The 24,936-nt window shown below is 44.9% G+C and overlaps 1 protein-coding gene across 3 annotated transcripts in view; it reads right to left on the reverse strand.

Moving 5' to 3' along the window:
• ATG7 (autophagy related 7) overlaps positions 1 to 24,936 on the reverse strand; it is a 2,414,869-nt gene that overhangs the window by 2,351,496 nt on the left and 38,437 nt on the right. Inside the window, exon 1 of one of the 3 annotated variants that reach the window (XM_069643922.1) lies at positions 13,913 to 13,971. The exons of the other annotated variants lie outside the window; for them this stretch is intronic. The gene's annotated coding sequence lies outside the window, so the exon portion shown is untranslated. Of the gene's footprint in view, positions 1 to 13,912; positions 13,972 to 24,936 lie in introns of those variants that run through there. 3 annotated transcript variants of the gene reach the window in all.

Raw genomic sequence — 24,936 nt, forward strand, 5'->3', positions numbered from 1 at the left:
TTGTTTTGTCCATTTGGTTCCAGGCTTTGTCACAGCTGACTGTGGCCCAGCTGCTGGTCTCATCTGGTACTATAATTGCGGATTCTTACATATGATGTTAGGATGTCACCATTATAGCCAAGTCACTTCTGAGCCTTTAGATACACTTATGATGTTAGACCTCCACCAAATGGTCACTGTGCTGGTCATACCCTATAACCGATTTTCACCAGACTGGATATGTTGGAGTGACTAGTTTGCTGTTATCTTTACTCTTGAATTCCCACGTAAAAATAGGGCTCCTTCATTATTGTTTAAGTCTCAAGACTGGCGTCAATATGATTTGGACATTCTTGCCAAAAACCTTCAGGATTTTTGCTCTTGTTTCTCTGTGCTCTGATCTGTCTGTTACTCATGATCTCTTTCACAACTGGATCTCTCTGGTTTCAGTTTGTGCTATCAAGATGGAACTGACCTATCTTGCAGCTAATATAAGTGGGTGGGGGGTTAGGGTAATACATTATGTGAGGGTGGTATGATAGGATATGATATGGAATTTGTAACGCGCCTATACACAAGTGTTTCAAGGCGCGACGAGGCAAGGAAGGGGGAACAGAAAAAGGACAAAGACAACGATCTTACTAGACCAAGTGACATTGAGATTGCGCAAGTGCAGGAGGGGGGGGGGGGGGGAGTGCTGTACATGGGATCAAAACAATAACACAAAATGCAGACAGCAGGTGTCCAAAAGTGCATTTAGGGGGACTGTAGGGTTACAGACACAGACTCGAGTGCAAGGGTTGCCAGGAGGCAGTGCGGGTGTGCAACTGGGTAGGTAGGGACCTAGGCCCGAAATCAGAGGGTAGCCAGATGACCAGTGCAGTATCAGATAGGAAATCAGCAGGGGAAAGGAAGAGAGAAAGCAGACGCAAAGTGGAAGGTCTTGAGGTGCTTCCAAAACAAGAGATGGTTCCCCTCGGGTTTCAGAGAGGCAGGGAGGCTGTTCCAGAGGGAGGCCCCAGCTGAAGAAAAACCACCAAATTGTTGCTTGAGTAGGAAGTTATTTACGAAGCAAGAGTTGGAGGTATTGAGGGCCCAGGCCCCAGAAGCCCTGAGGACGATGTAGAGAGTCTTTAACGCAATACTTGCAGCCACAGGGAGCCATGGCAGAGATGTCACTGCTGGAGAAATACGATCCCTGGGCTTGAGGCCAAGGACAAGTGTCGCAATTCTGTTCTGGATGAGTTGCAGAGGGTGGAGAGTAGAAGCAGGCAGATTTAGAAAGAGGCTGTTGCAATAGTCCAGCATAGAGAGAACCAGAGCTCTACAAACAGTGAGCTTCTGGGGGAAGGAGAGGAAAGGAAGAATACCTCTGAGGAGGTGCAGTTGGTAGTTTGACTTTGTAGAGACGTCAGAGATGTGAGGAGAAAAGGAGAGTGTGGAGTCGAAGATGAGCCCGAGGTTCATATCCTCACAGGTGGGAGCAGGAAGAGGGCCAAGGGAGGCCAGCCAGAGAGTGACAGGAACGGAGGGTGTAGGTGTTTCGATGAAGAGAATCTCGGTCTTACTGGCATTAAGGCAGAGATCATTGGCGACACACCACTCCTGGATAGCAGACAGTCAGAGATGAGAGATGGAGAAGAGGTGGCCGAGGGGAGCCTGAAAACGAGCTGAATGTCATCTGCGTAGCACTGAACGTTGGAGAAATGCAGTGGGCGATAGGTGCCAGGTATTGGTTGAACAGCTAGGGAGATAGGTTAGAGTCCTGGGGAACACCACAGGTAGAGAGTGAGATAGAGGAAAGGAAGGACCCAAGTTGGACCTGGGAGGGCCAATCAGAGAGGAACAAGGTCAGCCGTGCCAGGGCCTGATCAGTGATACCCAGGTCATCACGGAGACGATTGAGCAGGATGGCATGGTTTACCGTGTCAAAGGCAGAAGAGAGATTGAGTAAGATGAGGACAGAGGGGAGATTAGAATCAAGATTAAAGAGCAGGTCTTCACAGATGTTCATGTGAGCAGTTTCCGTGCTTCTGGCTGCTCTGAAGCTAGACCAATGGTCACGGAGACAATCAACAGATTCAGTGTGAAGATTAAGCTGAGAGATGGACAGCTTTTCCAGAAGTTTGCCCAGGAAAGGAGTGATGGAGATCGGGTGATAGTTAGCCAGGTAGGAGGGGTCGGCTGAGAGTTTCTTGAGAAGAGGGTGCACAAGGAGAGTGCTTGAGGGGGGAAGGGAAGGCTACAGTGGCAAAGGAGTGGTTGCAGAAGTCAGCCAGGGCAGGAGCGAGGGTGTCAATGTGGTCCTTGATGGTTTTGGAACAACAGGGAAGAACCTGTTTTGATAAGACTTTCATAGATACGACTTGTCTAGAAACCTCGTCAGGGGAGAACAGTGGAAAGGAATAGAAACAGGTAGGAGAAGGGGCCACAGGGGGACCGGAGGTAGGAGAGAGAGTAAAGGGAGGAGGAGAGTATGAGACGGTGAACAGGATGTTCTGGGTTTTAGAGATGAAATGAGAAGACAAGGCTGTGCAGGGGGCTTGGGAGGGGACTGGAGAGGTAGAAAGGGCAGTAGGATTGGCCACCTCCTTGCAGATTTTAAAGAGTTCGGCTGAGATGTTAGATGCCGCAGAGACGCAGGCTTGGATGTGGGATCTCTTCTTAGTGCGGACAGAGAGCCGGTATTGCCTTTGGAGCAGGCGGCAGGTCAGTTTGTCAGAGGATGTGCAAGAAGATCGCCATTTCCTCTCTGCCACCCTGCACTTGCGTTTAAAGGTGACAAGTTCAAAGTCATACCAGGAGTTGCACTTGGTTCTGGGCTTCAAGCGGATCCTCACGACAGGGGCAAGAACATAAAGAATATCAGAGATGGAGGAGTGGATCATGGAAAGGGTTGTGTCAGGATGTGAGTCAGCCAGAGGGGGTGGGGGGGGGGGGGGGAGAAAGTGGCGCAAAAGCCTAGACTGATACGCTTCATGGGTCGGATAATCGAGAAGGTAGGTGGCAGTACTGGAGTTGGCTTGGCCTGAGGGGTAGAGATGGGAGGAAAGGAGAAAGTGATCACTCCAGGAGAGAAGAGTGGTGAGGTGGATGCAGATGAGGAGGTGTGAGGAGATCAGAATATCCAGAGTGTGCCCTGCAGAGTGAGTAGGGCTAGAGGGGAGAATAGAAAGAGAGAGTCGCAGAGGTCGCAAAAGAGTCCAGAGAGGCGAACAGGAAGCATCCAGGTGGATGTTAAAGTCTCCAAGAAGGAAGAGTTGAGTGATCGAGGCCAGGAAGGAGAGGTCCGCCCACTCAGAGAGGAAGGAGGTGATCTGACCAGTTGGCCTGTGGATAGTAGCCACGGTAAGAGAGTGACCAGGAGAGAGAGACTATGGGGGAGCTGCGGGGGTTCATCCTCCACATATAATTATGTGAAAAGAAAAAAGGTCGACATTTTCAGATTCACTATTTCCGATGCACAGTAATCACAGACCCCCCCATCCCCCCCACCGAGAAATCCATTTGAAGGGGTAATAGAATCTTGGAGTGGAAATGGTGTCCGACTTGAAGTATGACCATAGTTGAGGGTTACAGGTTTAAAGCTAAGTGACTTGGGAGGGAGGGGTCACTGTGCATTCAGTGCTTATAATTTGAGTTCCTATTATCAATACAGATCTTTTCACATAGGTGTTTGAGCACTTAAGGCACTCAGCACACGAAGACCTCTTGATACCACAAGAGATATGTGTTGACCTTTTAATACATAACAAACTGTGCTTCCCTTTACATACATGAGGATTTTCTTCTGCTTATTAGGCTGCTATGCTTTTCACCAGGATGCAACTGGACTCAAGCTCTTCCTATGCTATCTGCGTGCCAACAGCATTTTATGGTCATGCATATACTTCTGTTAATAGTCAGTCAAAATGTATGCATATTAAACGGTTATTCTCTGTGATTATACACCCTATGCATCTGATTGCGCCATTACGCTCTTGCTATTAGAAGAATAGGAAATTCTGTGAACTAGGAGAATGTGCGAGTATGAATAACTGAGGAGATTCAAAAGTATCTACGCATTTTTACCATAATTACCAAGAAGTCCTCTTACCCACTTATAACAGCTCCAAGACTCTGGAACTCCTCCCTGCCAACATCAGACACGCCCATTTACTTTTACAGTTCAGGAAGGATCCTCATCAAGGATTAAAACCTAGGTCCACACACCTTCAACTGCTGGCCCTACATGAGACTGGGTGATCTTCTCTCCACTATTTTCTCCCCTGGTTGTTTATGGATCCCTTGCTGCCAAATTGATCTCCCTCCACGGTCATTAGCTTCCCAGTCCCTGTTTCTCTGCTTCTTTCACTGTGTTCTTCCTCCTATGCTAGTAAAGTGCTCCGTTGCTTCCCGAAGCTAGGTTTGCACCCAATAAATACAATAATAATAATAATAATAATAATAATAATAATAATAATAATAATAATAATAATAATAATAACCTTCATAATACACTTTCTGGCTTTTCTACTGCCCCTACCTATCCAAAACACCTCCTTTACCCTCTTCACACTATTGGCTGCATTGACGTGCTGTGGAAGCTCCCCTCGACATAGAACAGGTACAACATATGCTGCAGGAGTGCACACACTCCTAATATAGATAGGGTATGCCATGGACCTCAGTAGATCATGCTGAACAGTACAGGATTGCCACTCTTAGAACAGATAAGTCGTGGGTCACAGCATAGACGTTATACTTGCATAGTTTGCATAGAGGAGGAACTGTATGGGATGGAGCAGTGCAAGCCTCCCCACACTGAACACGTTCATGAAGGGCCTAGGCAATGCAAGCTACCCTTGCATAGAACGGGAACAGTATAGGCCTCAGCAGTCCACTTTCCCATCACAAAGAACATGGGCCAGAGTGATCCTAGCTCCCCCTCACATAAAAAAAAGGTACAGCATACCTGCAGCAGTGGGAGCACCACCCATAGAACAGGAACAGTTAATTGCCTCTGCAGTACAAGCTCTTCACAGAGGGAACCAATATAGCATTGATAACGACTAGTCCAAATATGTAGGCTAACTCTGAACCCAGAATCAGAAAAGCTCCACGTATTAGGAATTTCGCAAGACATAATTAGAAGGAATTCAACCTTAAAACAACAAAAGAGTTTTGTACGAATTCCTGGCCATTCTAAAGCTGGTTCACTTCCTAAAGCATGTTTCACAATGGGATGTTAGTAATTTGCAGGAGTCTAAGCCACTCAATACGCCCAGCATTATTCCTATACAAAGCTCTTCACATTTGATCTCTTCTGTGCATATTTTAATTTTCAAGCCACAAACAAATGTGGGCAATCACAAAGAAAAGAAACAAGACATGCATTTCTTTTTTATTTTTTAATTTTATTTATTTATGTATTGGTCACTTGTTAGGCGCTTATAAAATTAGCAAAACTGTTTCAAAGCATCCACAGGGCAAGAGGGTGGGGCCATGGGAAAGTAGACAATGAATTAAAACAAAGATAAATAATTGAATTAATAGGACAACAATCATGAGAATAAAACGGAGGGGTGACAAACCTACTATGCCTTGTGAGTGAACGTGCAAGTGCAGAAGGGAAGGGGGTAAGGGATAGGTGTTGTGGTGCTCACGGAGAAGTGCTCAGGTGAAGTGCTAAGAAGGGAAATCGTAAGTGCAACCTCCAGTGGGGAGGGTGAGCCTAAGCAAGTGCAGTAAATAGACAGCGGCTGGGACGAGAGATGTGGGGGGTCAGGACCCTGAGGATATGCAAGGGCCCTGCACATCAGTCACGCTACTGTATGATTAGCAGGGAAGAGAGGAGGAGAAGGAAGAGGTAAAGAGATAGGTCTTGAGGCTTTTTCGGAACTTGAGGAGGTCCTGCTCAAGACGCAGAGTGAAAGGGAGGTTATTGCACAGAAGTGAGCCTGCAGAGGAAAGGGAACGACCCCCAGCTTTCTGTTTAGCAAACCGCTTCACACGCAGGGAGTTGGTGCCAGAGATACACAGGAGTCTAGAAGGTGAGTATTTGGTCAGGAAGCGTTGAAGAGGTCCCAGGCCCCAGATAGCCTTGTGAATGATACAGAGGGATTTGTATTTAATGTGTGCTGAGACCGGGAGCCAGTGAAGTCTTTGTAGGGCAGGAGAGATGCGGTCCCCAGGATTGAGGCCAAGGATAAGTCTTGCTGCCCTCTTCTGGGTTAGCTGCAGGGGAGGCAGGGTGGACGAAGGAAGATTAAGGAGGAGGCTGTTACAATAGTCTAGCCTGGCGAGAACCAGAGCACTGGTAACATTGAGTGTCTGGGGGAAGGTGAGGAAGGGTAGAGTTCCTTTGAGAAGAAAGAGCTAAAAGTGGGACTTCTTGACTATGTCCTGAATATGAGGGATGAAAGAAAGGGAGGAGTGCAAGATGACTCAGAGATTAGTGGTTTCGGAGGAGGGGGTAGGAGGATAGCCCATGGAGGAAGGCCAGAGTGAGGGAAAGTAGTAGGGTGCAGGGGACGCAATAGGGAGAATCCGTTTTGCTGTCATTGAGGCAGAGGTAATTAGCAGTGAACCAGTCCTGGATGGCAGAGACAGTCGGGGATGATGGAAGGAGCATGGGGGTCAGTAGGAAGTTTGAAAAAGAGTTGTGCGTCGTCAGCGTAGCAGTGGAAGTTGGGGGAGAAGGAGGCAATGAGGCATGCCAGCAGAGAAAGGTAAATGTTTAAGAGCCAGGGCGAGAGAATGGAACCCTGTGGGACGCCACAGGTGGAGGAGGAAGCAGGGGAGGAGAAAGGGCCCAGAATGATTTTGGAGGAACGGTCAGTTAGAAAGGAGGTAAGCCAGTCCAGTGCCCGCTTCGAGATACCAAGGGTATCATGGAGCCTTTTCATGAGGATGGAATGGTTCACTCTGTCAAATGCAGAAGAGAGATTAAGGAGGAGGAGGAGGAGGAGGAGGAGGATAGCAGGGGACTTGGAATCAAGGGATGCAAGCAGTTCTTCACGGGTGTTCAGAAGAGCAGTTTACATGCCTCTGGATGCTCGGAATTCAGAATGGTGGTCGTGTAGACCGCCAACAAGTTTGGTATGAGGGATGAGCTGTGGGAGGGCCAACTTCTCGAGCAGTTTCCCAAGGAAGGGGGTGATGGAAATGGGGCAGTAGTTGGCTGGGCAGGAAGGGTCTGCAGAGGGGATTTTTAAGGAAGGGGCAAACAAGGGAGTGCTTGAGGAAGAATGGAAAAGAACCAGTAGCAAAAGAGTGGTTGCAGAGATCAGCAAGAGCGGGGGCGAGAGAGATGTTGTCCTTGATGGTTCTGGAAAGCATGGGTCAACCTGTTTGGAAGAGACCTTCATGGAGTGGACCACTCTGGTGACTTCTTCCGGGGAGACAGGAGGGAAGGAGGAAGGGTAGAGTGGTAGGGGTGGCGGAAGAGGAGTGAGGGTTGGAAGAGTGCATGGCAAGGCTGTTCAGTATGTCCTGGGTTTTGGAAATGAAGTGAGAGGCGAGTGCTTTGCAAAGGGCCTGGGAAGGAGTAGGGGCAGAAGATACTGCCAACGGGTTGGAAAGTTCCCTGCAGATTTTGAAGAGTTCAGTCATGTTGTTGGATGCATTGGACAATCGTGCCTGAATGTGTGTGCTTTTTATGGCATGGATGGAGAGTCTACAGTGTCTCTGGATCAGGGAGCAGGCCAATTTGTCACAGCGTGAGCCTGAAGTATGCCACTTCAGTTCAGCAGCCCTGCACATATGTTTTTGGTCTGCAAGTTCGGAGTCGTACCAGGTGTTTGATTGGAGGCAGGTTTCAGGCAGATCATCATGACTGGAGCAAGGATGTCAGGGGTGTTGGTAATGGAAAGATAGAGGTTACGAAGGGCGGAATCAGTGGTAGAGTCTGTGTTGGGTGGGCAAGGAGGAATGAAGGTGGAAGAGAAGGCAGCAGTTGACACTCATTTCATCTGGTGGATGTTCTTGAACAAGGTTGGCAGAGCTTTATGAGGAGTTGTCAAAGGGCCATAGGGACCGAGCTGAGGAGAGAGTGGTCAGACCAGGAGAGAGGGGCGACCAGGGGAGTAGAGAGAGTGAGGTTTGAGTGGATGATGGCGTCTAGTGTGCGTCCAGCAGAATGGATGGGGCCAGAGGGAAGAAGGCAGAGGAATAGGGAGGAGCAGAGGTCAGTGAAGAGGGTGGTTGCTGTGCAAGGAGAGTCTAGGTGGATGTTGATGTCACCTAGTAGTAGCAAATTAGAGGTGGTGGCGAATAGGGAGGAACAGAAGTCTGCCCATTCAGAGAGGAACAGAGAAGAAGTGCCAGAGAAGACCAAAGGCTGCCAATAGGTGCTGTATTCCTACCCACGTGTGTTCTAGTAACAAAATTTCATAGGCGTAGGTAACCCAAAAAAGTTCTGCATCCCATAACGTTTGGCTGAATAAAAGAACACTGCCCCAGGTCCAGGTCTGCGGCAAGGTCCGGCAAGAAAAGATTGAATAACGTTGGTGCCAAGATGCTTCCCTGACACTGTCGGTTCTGTACCTCATATGGTCCTGTCATCTGACCACACCGGCCCCTTCTGCCTTGTAATGATAGACCAGGTGCACTAATACTGCCAGCAGATGGTTAGGGATTCCCTAGTTTTTTTGTTTTTTCCAAAGCAAGTTACGATCCACTCTGTCAAATGCCATTGACAAGTCGATTGAAACTGCATATACCTCGGGGGGTTTGTTTTCCCTATACTCTCTGCTGAAGATTGGCGATGACAAAAATCATGCAGTAGTAATGCCCACCCTGTTACGAAAACCGTTTTAATTCGGCTTCAAAATGCCAGAGCTATTTACCCAGGTCATAAGCTCCTTTAGCATCAATGAAGAAAATATCTTTGACTCAAAGTGTAAGAGGGCGATGGGTTTGTAATTCAAAGGGTTATTTTTATCACCTTTTTTAAAATTGGCACCACATTCGCTCTGTGCCATGGGTCCGGAAACTATTTTCGCACTAATGTGGATGTAAACAATCTAAATAGAATACCTGATCAGAAGTCTGGATCACTCTTGGTGATCCAATTACATAGTCCTCCTGGGCCTGGGGTTCTTGAGTGACTACATTTTCGAATCATATATATTCTGATTCAAAGAAAAAATCCCAGGATGACAAGTCCTCCTCCTCTGTTGGCAATAGGCTCAGGCCATACAGATTTGAAAAGTGTAATAACCAGATTGTTTCTGGGATAGAACAATCCTGCACAACAATCTTATTTTGATCTCGATTGTTAATAATCTGCCAGACATTTCTTTCACTTTTATTTAAAATGTTTCAACACCCGCATTCCCTTAGCCTTCCATTTATCATTGTGGTTTTCCTGTTCTTTATTTGCCATACATTTAATCAGAGGCAAATTAGAGTTTTTGATGTAACAACTATTTTTCCTCATTTGTTGTTTTAAAGCCTGAATCTCTGGGATAGAAACCCTTCAACTACTAGTTAAACAAACCATGGGTCCTTTTACCCAGGCAATACTTTCTTCCAAAATCTCAGTGAACGGTATATATCATGGAATGGCCCTGGATCAAAAGTTTCAAGAGATCTTTGCCAAGCATTAGAGAAAAAGGTCATACATTTCCCCATACTTTTATCATTCCATATTAAACTATTTTTAGCCCTATTAATTGTAAGGCTAACATTTTTGTTGTCATTTGGCCTAAACTTTATTTATTACATTTATATAGCGCGCAGGCAGCCCAGAGGCATTGTGGTGCTGTTACTTGTAAGGGAACTTAGTTACAGGTACAGGTTGTGCCATGGGTTACAGTAAGGCAGGATCCTGTGTTAAGCGATCAGAAGTATCATACACCATAATACATCATACACCATAGTACACCATACAGGTTAGTCATGAGAGTTTAAACATGTGTGGGTTGGTTAGGTGAACAAGGTAGTTTTCATGGCTTTGTGGAAAACAATTAATGAGGGTTCAGCTCGCAGAGAGGTGGGAAGGGTATTCCAGTGTAAAGCAGCAAGGTAGGGGAAGCTGGCGCCACCTGCTCTAGCTCTTTTTACCCTGGGTACGGAGAGCACATTGGCATAGGGTGTCCTGATGGGTCTTGTGGAGGCGGCAGGGGGGATTCTCTGGGATAGGTACGCTGGGGCTGAGAGGTGGATGCATTTGTGGGTGATGCTTAACGCTTTGAATAAGATCCTTTCCTTTATGGGGAGCCAGTGGGACGCTTTTCTGGCAGCATTGATGTCAATTTTATACACTCCAAACTACCTCTCAGTAGCGTGTGATCGCTAAGGCTTGCATCAATCACATGAAACTGTTCGATACTTTGGAAAAAACTTTGGGATACATAGAGAAAGTCAATTCTGGAAGCAGACCCGTCTCAATGCCAGGTAAGACTACCCTATAGGCCGCCCTTGACATTTCCATTTAGTACAAACAAGTACCATTCCTTCAAGAATGATTTCCACTTTCTCCCCCTCCCTAGCAATGTTGACTGAGTTTGACCCCATACACAGACAGTCTGTGTTAAAATCCTCGCCAATATCAAATTGTCGTGCTTGTTCACATTCTGATTGTACATACACATTTGCTTCAGCCGCTCCATGATATAATTTGGGCTCAGTTCCTTGGAATTTGCATATAGGTTGACAATCAGAATTGACCACAGGCTACATCAGGTTAAACTCACAGCTTAGATACAGGGTGGGGAAGAGAAAACCTGGTTTATCAAAATCATCCATTGCTGGCTTATTGCTACAATTAGACCCTCATAAGGCCTCCTATGATCTTTTCCTAAAGCAATTCGTCAAAAAATTACGTACCTATCTAGGATCACCTTATTAGTCAAAAAAGCCTTTTGGGTCATGATTACCTGGGTTTCTCCACATCTAGTAATGGCATATTCATTAGAAAGTAAGTGGCTAAAGCCTCGTGGGTTCCAACTAATAACACTAAAAACTTGTTCTTGCAGCAGGTACCATTGTGTCACTTTTTTTTCAGACGGATACCCAGACCAAACTTTCTCCGATGGTACTTTGTTGCGTCAGTTCAGCGGCTATTTGTGTTGGTTTTATATATGACTGGATTAGTTGAACGTTTGGATACTGATGATGTTACTGGTCGAATTTTGGAACCCGTTAGTCTTAATTCTTCCAAATAGGAGAAGAGGTATCCTTGAACAAATGTCGATGGAACATCGATTATTACAATGTCTAAATTGTAATCATCAAAAAGATCCACCCTTGTGATATCTCTTGAGGTGATAATTCGTAGTACATCGATATTCATTCTCATCGTGATTCGGCCAGCAGTTTCTTCCGGAACTGTGACATTTGCTTAGGTACAACCATTCATCTTATAGATAGTCCAATGAATTCTACGGATCCCTCACTGAAACCCTGCCTAATGTCTCCTCCCAGGTGGCCAGGAAAAAGGCAGACATCGGATCCGGACCTTGGGGGTGGTGTACTGCAGGAGGCTCACCTGGGAGGAGAAAAGGCCCAGGGTGGTGAGAAGATCCCATAGGATGAGACATGGTATGTGTCCTTTGAAAGGGAACATCTTCCTAAATTGCTAAAACAGGTAATGGTTTACTGTATAATATATCTGAACCACACATAAAATCTGTTGCTCTGGGCACATGTACTATAAAAACTGAACAAGTCTTACCCTCAGAAAGACCCTTCAAAGTATTTAAGGATAAACACCTTCCTTACTCCCAAAAGGTGTAATGAAAAGGTATCTAGAGGTATTGCCTTAAATAGACCGTCTTCCTCTGTAACTACAAATTCAAAGGGTCCAACTTTAAATAATTATAAGGGGAATGGATCTGTCCTTAAAATCAAAACACAAGTCCCAAAATTCCATATGTACTGGGACGAGGAAGAGGCATGCTGTAGCAGTAGTCGGGCAATTAAGCCCAACAGCCCACACGTGAAGGAACCTGGAAGGCATAAAAGTCCCCCTTAGGTGAAGGAAATTGGAAGGAGCTGCAATGTGACTGGAGTGCGGGCTGAAGCAGTAGAAGCAGAAGGAAGAAGGCAAGACGCTGGCAAAACAAGCAGAAGTGGCAGAACAAGAGGGCAGCTGGAACGTGGCTACAGCAGATTTCATCTGCATTTCGGAGAGGGTTCGGTTTCCCCAAACTCTGAAGTGGAGAGGCGGCACAGCAGAGGGCATGAAGAGAGGCGGGCTTTCCCCATGTGAGCCCGATTGCCGTGGTTGCCGTGCTGACAGCTTGTCTGAGACCGAGGCGGGGAGCAGTTATGAAGCCATGGGTCTCAGGAGCAAGAGGGGCTCCTTAATGGTGTGGCCAGACAGGAGACACCATCAGAGAGAAAGAGTGTGTGTCCATGTGAAGCCAGAAGCAGTAGATATTGTGGCATAAGTTGAGGGACATGCAGAGAAAGTGTTATAGAGTGATGCCTGGCGTTCTAACACCTTGCACAAGCATTTACGGCAACAGTATTGAGTTTCCTATTCACTTGCGTATTACTCAAAGCGAGCTGAAGTTGTTCGTTGATGCTGTAAAGAGGGAACAATGGAAAATTACCACTCGCGTATATTGGCAAAGTCATTTCACTCGTGTGAAGAGCAAATGCTGCTTAAATCCCAATGATAAACCCTTACACCGCTATAAACTACCTGAAGGAGTGGTTGTGTGATGCTTATTCAGAAGAGTGAACGTTGTAAAGGTCATCATTACTGAATGCCTAAAATTGATAAGTCCATTGTTGAAACCTACAGCCTCTGAAAACTACATCAGGTACTGGTTGCGAATGCCTAATTGTGATTCCTTAAGGAAGATCGAATGGTATCCTTTACTTTCATGCAGGCATACCATTTTCTATATAAACCTTTAACTTCTCAAATTTATATTAAGAGGTGGTCGCATGTGCCTAATTGTGATTCCCAAAGTAAGACTGAACTATATCCTTTACTTTCAAAGGGGTGTACATTTCTAATACAATAAGTTAAGCAATTAGGCAGAATATTTTCAATTGAGGAGAGTAAGCATTGCACAGGCCAACAGTCTCCCCATACTAAAAGTGAAACCAGCCTTTCTCAAAGATAGTAAGGAATCTGACTGTTACTGTGAAGCTATTAACAGTTCAACCACCTGGCCTAAGACACAAATGTGCATACATTACCTGAAGCTTAGAGGGGGGCACCAAAGCTTCCGGTTAATTCCTTGGGCTGATAGCTGGCAGAAAGGTGAAGGTAAAGTTGGGGAAGGGAAACTGGCTGCTTGTAAAGACAATTTTGAAGTTGACACAACCTGTATTGCCAAGACTGTGGAAGACAGAGAGAAGTGGGTCGTAAAGGCATACCCAGATTGTTATTGTGGCAGACGGACAAGAAAGGCAAAGAGGCTGCCCCTTTTGAAGAGAACTATTCAGAGGAAGAGTATCTTGCCTACTTGAAGATGTTAAAGTACTTTAAAGGGAATCTTGTTGAAGTCTGTCTTGAAATACAAATCACTGAAGCTGTAGTAGTAGTCCAAAGTGCTGAAGCTGTGGTGATATATAGGATTGTCAGTGGATGCAACATTGTAGTAGCCTAAACAAGTTGGAGTACTGTGAGGCAAAGGTGAATGTTCTCACTGTAAATCAAATAGGAGGTGAAGTTGAAGTGGAAGCAGAACTGTGAAGTCATCCTGACAAGTACACCATTGCGAATTCCCATCCTGTGACTAATGACATCCAAGAACTGTGTCTCACTGGTACTTGTAGACATTGCAGTTCTTATGAACGTTATGAACTGTGGCAAATCTTCTTGAAGTAGTGACAAAGCATTGTGGCCGGGATTACCATTGGTCCTTTTTTGAGGAAGTGGAAAGTGAATTTTTCAGCAACGAGAAGTAAGTTGTTATTGTGGGAACTTTCGTTAACAGACTTTTACTTTGACATTGGAACATCAAGAACTAATTTGAGACTGTCTTACCTACAAGGATTTTCTCATTTCTTTGTTTGGTTGAAGATTAGCCACATTTAATTTAAAACCTGGGGAAGGAAACAAAACTGTGAATGCTGTTTATGTTATCTTGCATTGTCATATATTTTCTTTGTGCAATTGTTGCTTAGTGTGTGGACCAGATATCCTGTGTTAGAGTGTTTCCCTTTAGCTTTGGGTAGGCATGGAAATCCTCAGAAGAGTAGCGATAGTAAGGCATTTTACTTCATTTATTTTGACAATGAAATGGCATTTTTTGATCAATCATCAAAACAGTGGTCGGCCTCACATTACTGACCCCTCACAATAGGCTGTTTATTTGCTAGAGGTTGATTAAACATATTCAAAATAATTCTATTTCGATTTACCCCAGGCCTACCCATTGTATCTGTGCTTGTAGTATTCTGTGTTTGAGGTTTGTTACTGCCTATTTGGTTGGTCTCCACCAACACTCTTTCTGTATGACATTCTGTTTCAATTTGTCTCGGAGCATCTATGGTCTAATGCCACAGCTTCCTCTGTTGATGCACTTTGCAAGTTATTTCTTTTTTTCCCCCAAATATAGGTGCCATTTTTGTGGCTATACTCAAGCTTTGCAGAGGTTTTGGCTCTTATTGAAATTGAATCATCTTGGACAGCCACATCATCCTTTTTTTGGTTAGCACACAAGAAATTTCATTTTTGGCCCGTTCTTTATTTTCCGTTTCTTCTGGTTTTCTGTTTTTTTGTACCTGTTGGACCATGCCATTTCTTCAGAATTATACACCTCACAGCACTTCTGTTTTATACGGTTCCCAACCGATCCAGAGGTAGTGGGAGATTATTTCTGAACAACTGATCCCACGATTACCATGCTGACATCACTCAATATCCCTCTGCTGCTATCTGGGGCAATCTTATCAATTCCTCCATGGTGGATAATGAGAGTGGACTGCTGTCAAGAGCATTTGGAGTGTTATCTGCGACCAGAGGGCCCTTGTAATTTCTGCCTTGATGTTCAACAAGCGACTATTCATAGTTGCAGAGTTGTCTTTCAATTCACCCATTGACACCGCTTGATATCTCATTTCTGATTTCATTTCACACAGGCTATCAGTAACTATTTCACTAATTACTGGTTTTACGGCCCACCAGTGTCGAATCACATTGTATCCTCTTTGGTTAATTCCATGAGGATGCCAGAATGTGTCTGTACCTCTCCCCTCAATAATTCAAAAACATTGACAAGTAAGTTTAGAATAAAATGTAGTGCAGTCATGGTTACTTAACTTGGGCCTTGTGGCTGAGCTGTTAAAGTTGGTGATGGAGAATTGAAACTTTCAGCTGTAGCCAGGATTACATTTTACCAATACAGCTTGGGTGCCTACCTGCGCGGCAATAGTTACAATGGGGCTTAGATTTAGTACCCTTTTCTGTGCATCCTCAGTTTTATTACTAAAAGAGGGAAAGTATGTTTTGGTTTATCGCCAATGCACTTCTTCTGGCCACATTTTCTTCCCTCACATATCTTGAATTTTCTATTTCATAACTAGTTACATTACCCAAACCTTGGCTGCGCCCTTTTGAACATGGATGAAGTCGACAATGTATATTCTTTTCCATTTTCAAGGACATTCCTTTGCTTTTTGTTAATTGGCATAGGATTAGATATGATGTTCCGTTTGTAGGCTTGTTCCCCTTAAGTATCATGAAGTTGACCATTTATCTCTGGAATGTGGTCATAAATCTCCTGTGCCTCTGCCTCCCCTGTTATGTATCCAAATTCACTAGCTTTTGAGTAATCACAGTGGCTACCACTTAGTAGATTATAAATGGTGTTCATTTTGGAAATATATTCAACCTAATAAATCAGTATGCTCAAGTTTGTAGCTTTGCTATTTTCACTATGACCATATACAAAACTGTATGAATCAATTACCATGTAAATATTATAACACTGCAAACAATGGTCAAGCCGCACTATAAGGTTTTCATCCAGGTAGCCGTTTGAAACTCCAAATATGGCCAATATGACCAAGCTCCTGCAAACATCTAAAAATATTGTTCAGCTCCTCTCTCCTCCAAGGACAAAAAGCCCAAGATGATTAGGTAGGCCAGAGCTACCACCCTCCATCAATCAGTAGTTCAAAGAGCATAAGCCCTACAATCACCGTTTGTAACACGTGGGCAATTAGAGCTCAAAATTGTGACTCAAAAGCTTAAAGGGGAAGTTCACTCAAAAATATTATTGTTTCAATAGATGGGCCACAATAAAAAATATTTTTTTTAAAAGGTCCTATGTAAAATTTTGAGGAAGCGAGGCTCAAAGTAAAGAATGTCAAGCACTAGGAGGCATCCATTTTGCGAATGAACGAGCCTCCTGTGCTTATGTTAACCTCTGCTCTTGCGGCAATAATGAAACAAAATCCCCCTACTGGGAGCTTTTTCTTATCACAGCCGGAGAGCAGAGAATGCTGCCAGGCTTTTTCCTGCCCTGTGATGCTGGTGAGTGATTATTTTTTTCATTCCTGCTTTCCCTAAAGCGAAAATCCAGGAAATTATTAATACAACTGCGTTGTATTTATGATTGCAGTGCCTTTCGCTTCAAGCCTCCCGGGCTCCCCCGAGAGACTTAAAGCTTAAGTACCAGCAATTTTAATAACCTCGCCGCACGCCGTGATCGGTGTGCAGCGCTGTATTTATAATTGCTGTGCCTTTCGTTTTAAGTCTCCCGAGCTCCCTTGGCTCGGGGGAGCCTGGGAGACTTGAAACAAAAGGCACAGCAATCATAAATACAACAATGTTGTATTTATAATTGCTGTCTTCATATGTATACTCATTAAAGACAGGCGCCAAAAGCATTTTAAAATGTTCACCATTTAATCATCCAGTGTTCACTTTCATTATCTGCGTCACATCTGTCATTAGCCATATGCCAAGGTACCTCCTCTTCTTTGGACACCATCGAAAGTCCAGGTTAGACAGATCACTCTGCATAATATTGCCATAGATTCAGATTTCTGGCAGCTGATCTTATAGCCTGAGGCTTTATTAAACTTTGCGATTATATCCATCAAGGCTGGTATCGATGTCTTAAGATCTCGCAATATAAGCAGTAGACTGTCTGCACACAGCCAGAGCTTTTGTCCACACCTTTCATACTTGACTCCATGCATTCTTTCGTCCGATTGAATAGCGTGTGGAAACGGCTCCATGGCAATTACAAAGAGCAACAGAGATAAAGGATAGCCTTGCCTTGTCCCTTTTTTCAATGTGAAAGTTTCAGAGGCAAGTCAATTCGTTGACACTGTTGCCGTAGGACTGCTATATAATAGTTTGATCCACTTCTGAATGCTCAAGCCAAATCCAATTTATTTCTAAGGTTTGGTGCAAGAACTGCCACTTAATCTGGTTGAATGTTTTTTAAGAGTCTAGAGACAAAGCAACCACTGTATCTTCCAGGAATTGTGTACATACAGTGTTACAGAGAACACACGGTCTGCCTAAAACAGATTTCAGTGTATTTGTTCAATATATAGTAACTGAAGCTACCTAGCTGGCAGCACCTGTTCCGTGGAGACCGTAATAAAACAATCAGCCTAAAATTGTTGCAGTTTCCTCAGTCCCTCGTGGCAAGACCTCCCCCTCCTGGCAAGCCTCTTCCTCCTTTTAAAGAAAAGACAGAACAAACCCATTAACCCAGCTCAGCCTCTCTCTGCATCCACACCCAGGCTCACACCTGACAGACCTTAATTCTCGTAACCGTCTCGCACACCCCGATTAACTCCTTCCTGCCGTACGTGGCGCAGACTGTGCTCCCTCGGGTTTTCATGGTCACTTCCTCACAATCCCATTTTGTAAAGAGGAATTAAACATATCCGCCATAAGCTCAAAAACGCAATCAGGCAGCACCTTGTAGAACTCCACCGGGAAACCATCTGTTTCAGGACATTTACCAGAACTTAACACGCATAGTCGCTCTCTTCATCTCATCTGTTATCTCACCTTCCATGGTTTCCATCTCAGTCGCTGATAGGGTAGGGAAATTCATATTCTCAAAGTATTCCACCAGAGAGTGTGCAACTCCTCGATTCTCCGAGATATATAGTTTGGAACAAAAAGCCATGAATTCATTATTAATGCTTGCCAGCTCAAAAAAGTCATATTACCAGCATTGTTCTCAATTGCATAAATTCTCATTTTTCACAGACTTTCAATCTGTGTGCCAATAAGCGATCACATTTCTCGCCACCTTTATAGTACCTGCAACGTGAACTAAATAGAGCCTTTTCCACTTCTTCTGACAACAATTTATTATATTCATATTTACGTTGAATGAGTATTCTCCACTTTTCTTCCGAATGAGGTAAAATCAATTATTTTTCCAACTCTGCAATTGCCACTTCCAACGTCTTCAGTTCGATCTCCCTTGTTTTCTTTCTTACCAGAGCCCAAAACAATCAGAATTCACCTCATGTAATCCTTGAAAGCCTCCCATATTGAGCCCACACGTTTCACCTTTCCTGTTAACTTCAATAAACATTTCCCTTCTTTGACAATTTTCTCCACCACTTCTTCATCATCATGTAATATTGAAATATTCAGCCACCAGACATCTGACCTTTTTCAAGACGTAATCCTGTTAAATTTTTAAAGTCATCGGGGCATGATCTGATAGGCTAATACTCCCTATGTCATTTGAGTGAAATTAAGTGGTCACCTTCACCGCTCTCAGGAGCATATCTATTCTGGAGTATGTGTCACGGGCACCTGAATGAAAACTATATTCCCGAGAGTTCAGGTGTTCCAACCTCCAGACATCCAACAATCTGAACTCATTAGCGAGATCAAGGAGGTGTGCTGAACCCAATGGAGTCATCCCGGTGGTGACCACCTACAATGTGGCCAGGGGACAGCAGCCTCTGCCCGATGCTGTCCCTGGGAGCAGCTATATGAGGGAGGACGACATGGAGGGGAAACAACCTTCAGGGAGATGTCATGGCTTCATCGGGTGGGACTCACATTGCCTAATGTGAGGAAATTTAAAAGAAGCAGAACATGAAGGTCTGCTGCCTTCGGGAGAGAACAACGTCTCTCTGCAAGTATGAGGATACCGAAGGGCAAGTAGCAGTGTGGTGGAGGCAGGCAGCTCGCTGCAGATTGAGGAAGACATGCTGCAGGAATGCCAAGAGCCAGCAAGGGACTACTGGGTGTCGCAGGTGATGAAGAAGAGCATCCCTTTCCTTACCGGAGTCCGGGGCGAAGCTGATGCTGGATTGTGGAAGCCGAGACACCTGAAGAATCCAGGCAGAGGCAGTCCCAAGAAGGAAGCAGATGAAAGCAGCTGTCATGATGCCTACCCCTGGGCATCCAGACCACGTCCAGCAACCCCGGAAGCAGGCGGCATCGAGTTATCCTAAGCTAGCCCAACAACCCCTGCTAGGGGCTATTTGGGTCCAGTCCTGGCGCTCATATGGAGAGTAAGTCCTGGCGCCATAGGCGCCAGGCTCATAGATTAAAACTTACCTGATGCAGACCATGCTGCAAACCTACCTGATGCAGACCATGCTGCAAACTTACCTGATGCAGACCATGCTGCAAGAGCTCCAAGCCAAAAGAGGCTTGGAAGGGACTACTTTACTTAGGGACTATTTTTTACTCGAGCGGGGCTGGGGAGGAATACTTACCTGGGACTACTTTGGCGGCTATTTAAACCACGCCCGAAGAGCAGCACACGCTTCGCGTTATTCTGCATCCAGCAGCGTAACGCTCACCATGCCTGCAAATCTGCATCCAGCCTTCTGCCACGTCCGCCTCGAGTTTGGAGCTCCTAGAAAAAGGGAGAAAGAAGGAGAAAAGGTTAGAACAAGAGCAATACCTTTAATCCTTACCTGAATTCCCGATCCATCGTGCCTTCGAGCTGGAAGAAAGAAGTTATTTTATGCGCGTCGCCTCGCCTGCTGCAGCGCCGCGCTGAACTCACCGGCCTTCGCAGCACCTTCACATTCCATCGCATCCTCCTGCATGTTCCCGCCGCACTCCGGCACCAAAGGAGAAGACAAGAACAGCAAGGTGAGCTAAGGGAATACACAGAGAAATATTAGTTACCCCCCGCATAGACTTACCTGATTTTACCATCGAGGGTACTATTCCTCTTCACGGGTCGGCACAGCTTCCACTGCATCTTCGCCGAATCCCGGCCCCTAAGGGGAAACAAAAGGACAGCCAGGTGAAACAAAGGGACTAACAAGGGGCACCCTCCTCACCACAATAGACTTACCTGATTTTACCGCCGGAGGTATTATTCCCCAAGACTTCATACTTTCTCTCAGCGCCTGAATAAGGGAGAAAGCAACAGGTTACATATTGACTTTATTTTATCGAACTGTGTTGGAAAATACAAATCCTTACCAGAATACTACCGGTTGCCACGAGAAACTCTTCATTAGGGTCAAGCTGCAACCTGCAAGGAATCGGACAAGAGTGAAAGTCAGGCATTTGAACTCTTACGAACTTTATACTTACGGCGTCTTGCCGGGAATCTCGGAGTCAATATTGTTCTGGAACTCACCAATTTCTTCGAGCCAGTGAAGCAACTGGTTATCAACGCGCCCCTGCACTCAATGCAGGATGGAGAGCTCATCTTTTCAAATCATCAGGTGAGACTATAAGAGGGGACATCAAAGGTGATCTGTGAGGAGAACAGCGGGGGTGGGGGGAATTTACACTCAACTCCACGGGTGGTTAATTCCCTTTCTCCATTTGCAGAAGAATATTCCCACGGGCCAAGCAAACGAAGCTAGGTGGGCCAGTCCAGTCCGTCATCTCGGCCCTACGCGTCACATTGGTCCTGTTCCGATCGACGCCTCCGTGGGAGCCAGGTGAGCGTAACAGCACTTCTCCGGTTGATCATGGGAATATATGATGACGCCAACAAACGCTAGTGAGTCTTCCCAGAGGCCCTGCAGGCTCTGGGTCGTGTCGGCAGATATGCTGAAGCAAGTCAATGAACAACAAGCAAGAGAGAGAAAGAGAATATATCTGACTTTAAAAGGGAAAGCCATTGGCAAATAAAACCCTTACAAGCAGATAAATGCAAATTGTGCAAGCTAAGGAAAACCCAGGATTGGATTATAGATCCGGAGGACATATTTGCAAACAAAGTGGGTGTGCAACTATAGAAAAGGGCAAGAAGCTCATATGAATAGAAGAGGCCCTGGCAGGAGAGTATACCAGGCAACCATTACAAAGAGTGTGAACCTAAGTCAACCATCACAAGTGTGTGAAAATAGGAAGTCCTGGCAGGACAGTATGCCAGACAATCAGAATTGTGTTGTTTAATAAGAGTAGATCAATTGAGTTGTTTAACCAAAACGCTCCTGAGACGGAACATTAGGACTAGGAAAGGATTATATGAACCGGATGTTCAAGGGAGATAAAATTGCAAAGTCAAGACAAGTTTTATTCGTCAAAATTGGTGTGGGCCAAGAAAGGCATATGGAATTGTTGAATGCGAGCTTTAGATATATTGTTGTGAGCCAAGAAAGACACACGGCTTGAGAGAACCAAGAAGAATCCAGGAGAAGATAACCATCTTATATGCTTGCAGAACATTTATGTTGAAAGCCAGCTATCCTTTTTGTGAAGACTTCCCCAAACCTTCCAAGGTTTAAAGACATTTTCTGCTTCACCTTAGATTTTTGATTTAGTGTGAGGGTCAGAATAGAACTTTGGACACAGTACGGTTTTCATTTTGGACATTCTGATGCAGACAAATCCTTAGTTTTGGTTCAGGTAGGGAAATTTCTCTTGGAACAGGGTCTGAGAGGCATTCTCCCAACCCCTTTTATTTTGAATAAAAGTCTTTAACCAAAACCATGGATAACTTGTGTCCGAGTTTCATTCTTGACTCCTCACAGAGGGCATTCCGGTTGCCATCTCTCAAACCCTTCCACTTTTCATTACTCCTATCAATTACTGGGTCCATGACCTCACCCAGCTGCATCGAGAGCAACTTCCCCACACCTTGAAGAATTGGATCAATTGAGGCAACAGGCCATAGGGAAGAAGCACTGCCAGCTTCTGTAATTAGTGCAGATTGCAGAGAGCAAGACTGACTGGAGGTGACGTGGGGACCATATTGCGGCTAGCAAGCATACAAATAACTCAAACCATATGGACACCAGATAGAAAGTAAGGTGTTGGTATATGTATGGGTCATTGGTACCGGAGGCGGTCCTGAGGAAGGTGGCCAGCCCCACTGTAGGCTACTGAAGCCGATCGACCAACTATAAACAGGAATCGGGCTAGAAGAGTACCCGTCATGGCAGTGCTAAAACCAAGAGTGGTGCCACAATAATGTACACCTTGGTATTTTCACATCTGTCAAGCTCTGCCAATTGATCTATTCTACATCTTCACAGTCTATTGTACGTAATAATCCTGCTCAGTCTGAAAAACCGTAAATCCAGGAATATTATAGTGGTTACCTGTCCTTTCTCCTTTTTTATCTATTGTGCTAGGTGTGTTATTTGTGACCCCCCCCCCAAAAAGAAACTAGTGCGAGTGAGTGCAGAGTTGTAGGCAATGGTGACACAGAGTAAATAATTCCAATCATCATGTTCTATCCATTTCGTAGACAGGTGACGCACCACCCCTTCCCAGGAATAGAAGGGGTCTTGTAGGGACAGTTAGAATTTCTGTACTGTAACTTTTCAGCGTGTTGAATTGCCTTTCTAGCCTACCCAATTGCTTTTGATGATCCATTAAAAGCTGAGTCTGTGAGAATATTTATGGTTAAGGCTTAAGGGTTCACTGTTGGGATAAGTACATTCACCATTCCCCATCAAGCAACACAAGGCACAAGATGAGAGCCAGCTTCAAAGATCTACAGAAGTGTGAATAAATCCCTGAAAGTGAAATGCAAAGTTCCATGTGACCTAGATGTCCCCCCAGTCCTCTAAATAGCAACAAAATGCAAGGATACACTAGAGCAACCTCTTGAGACCTACCCACACCCATTCCAATCAGCAAGCTCTGAGATGAAAGGCCTTCCAATGCGAGAAGAACAAGAGAAACACCTAAACACCCCTGCTAAAGCATACCACACAAGCAGTATAAAAAAACCTAGTATTCCCCTATTTTACCAGACAGAACACAATGTTTGCACATCAGCAAACATGAATTTTGCTTGTGAGCAGCACCATGTGCATACAAAAAGGAAAGTGATGAATCCCAGTCATGCAGGGGGTCGATTGTCCAATGATCCCCTCAATCCTGCTACAAGTAGAACACATGACATTTCTACACAATGCAAGAATTTTAGGTAGAGGTAGCCTCTCTATTGTAGCTAAAGGCAAAGTATGCGTGCCAATAACAAACAGACCATTCCTGCATCTCTGTAGGAGCACAGGGGTAGCCTGTATGCATCTGGGTCCTAAGAAAGATTACAGTGGCAGCAGTCCCACTACCAACACAAGAGAACAATAATGGAAGGCCACTGAAGAGCCGGGAAGAGTAATGTAATATAAAGGTCATTTATAGAGCGCATATACACATGTGAAGTGCTTCAAAACGCTTAGATAACGTTAGAGAGCTGCACAATCTAGCCCTATCGGCTTCTGAAGGCAAGAGCTTCCGGCAAGTAATCAAAGCCTGGCCAGTGAAGGGGATCGATTGTCCGCTGTCTTCCACTAAGCGAATAGTGCAGTGCCTTTCCTGTCACGGGATGGCTGCTACACTCTATGCAAGCACCAAGTGCACCTAGCAATATCCTTTCGAGAAACTGTCCCAGAGTCAGTGCAAGATCATGGGTGGGCACATCAGCAACACTTACTGGCCGGAACGCGTACAGAAGAAACCCCAGCTCCATCTGGGTTAAACCACAGTGCCGCTACATGGAATCACTCTGAATAATTCCAGAGCATCAAAGAACGCAGGGACCGAATCTCTGCCCATCTCTGAGTAAGACCACAGTTGTGGCGCCATGATGGCACTAGAGCCTGCCATCTTCCCCAAAACGCATAATAGAAAAATTGAAAAAGTGCATATAATGAGAAAAAAAAAAAGAATATTCATAATGAGTGTAACCTCAAAAAATATCCAGAAAACATGACACAAATCATTTAGCAATATTGTTCAAAGCAACTGCAACTGCAATAAATATAAACAGTAAACAAGAAAATTATAACAAACCAAGGAGATAAAAATACAATTTCAAAATCAAGGTTTGATCTTCAACTGAGCATCCCACAGCCATTCAACAGCTTTCTCTGGAATATATGCTATCTTCACACCATCTGGAAAGAAAGATATTCAAAATAGCAGGTTGAATCAGTGCAGTCTTGATGTTCAAATCTCTAGCCCTCATTTTTTTCCTCACTGAAAACCTCTCTTTTCCACAATCTCTTTGGAGGAATCCAGAAATATTGCAAATGGTTTCCCAGCAAACCTAACATTCCCTTTATCCCTGGCAGCTCACAGTAGTTTTTCCTTCCCATGTATCTTCACCAGGACATTGTTATTTGTCAGGGTATTCCTTTATCCATCTTCCCCATTTTACCTGCCCTCAAAGCATAATCCAGTTCAGCTGCACCCACAATACCAGGCCCATATGTGACTTGAAGCACCAATATATCAGTATCTTCATCAGGGATCAGTTCCTCCAGACCAACCAGATACAAATTATGGTTCCTTGTCTTCACAAGTTCAGCACTCTTAGGACTCAATCTTGAAAGTTCCCATTTCATAACATTGTAGGCTCTGAAGCTGCCATTGAGTTCTTTAGCCATATCTCCAGTATCCTTCTCCACTTGTGTAATCCTGCTATCCAACTGTTGAAACATTTCCACTGAAATCAGATAAGGAAGACTTCACATCAACCACATCCTGAGTTTTTTTCTTCAGCAGAGAGTATATGTCTCCAGGGCCTGGGAACTCTTCCCCATCTTCCATGCCACTATCTTGTTTGGGTTTTTTAGGATTCTAGAATGTTGTTTGACCAGGCAGCAGCTTAGGCCTCCAGCTCCTGTTCCCCC

This window comes from Ambystoma mexicanum, chromosome 2p, assembly GCF_040938575.1.
Source record: "Ambystoma mexicanum isolate Mex_15411 chromosome 2p, UKY_AmexF1_1, whole genome shotgun sequence".
Lineage (NCBI taxonomy): Eukaryota > Metazoa > Chordata > Amphibia > Caudata > Ambystomatidae > Ambystoma > Ambystoma mexicanum.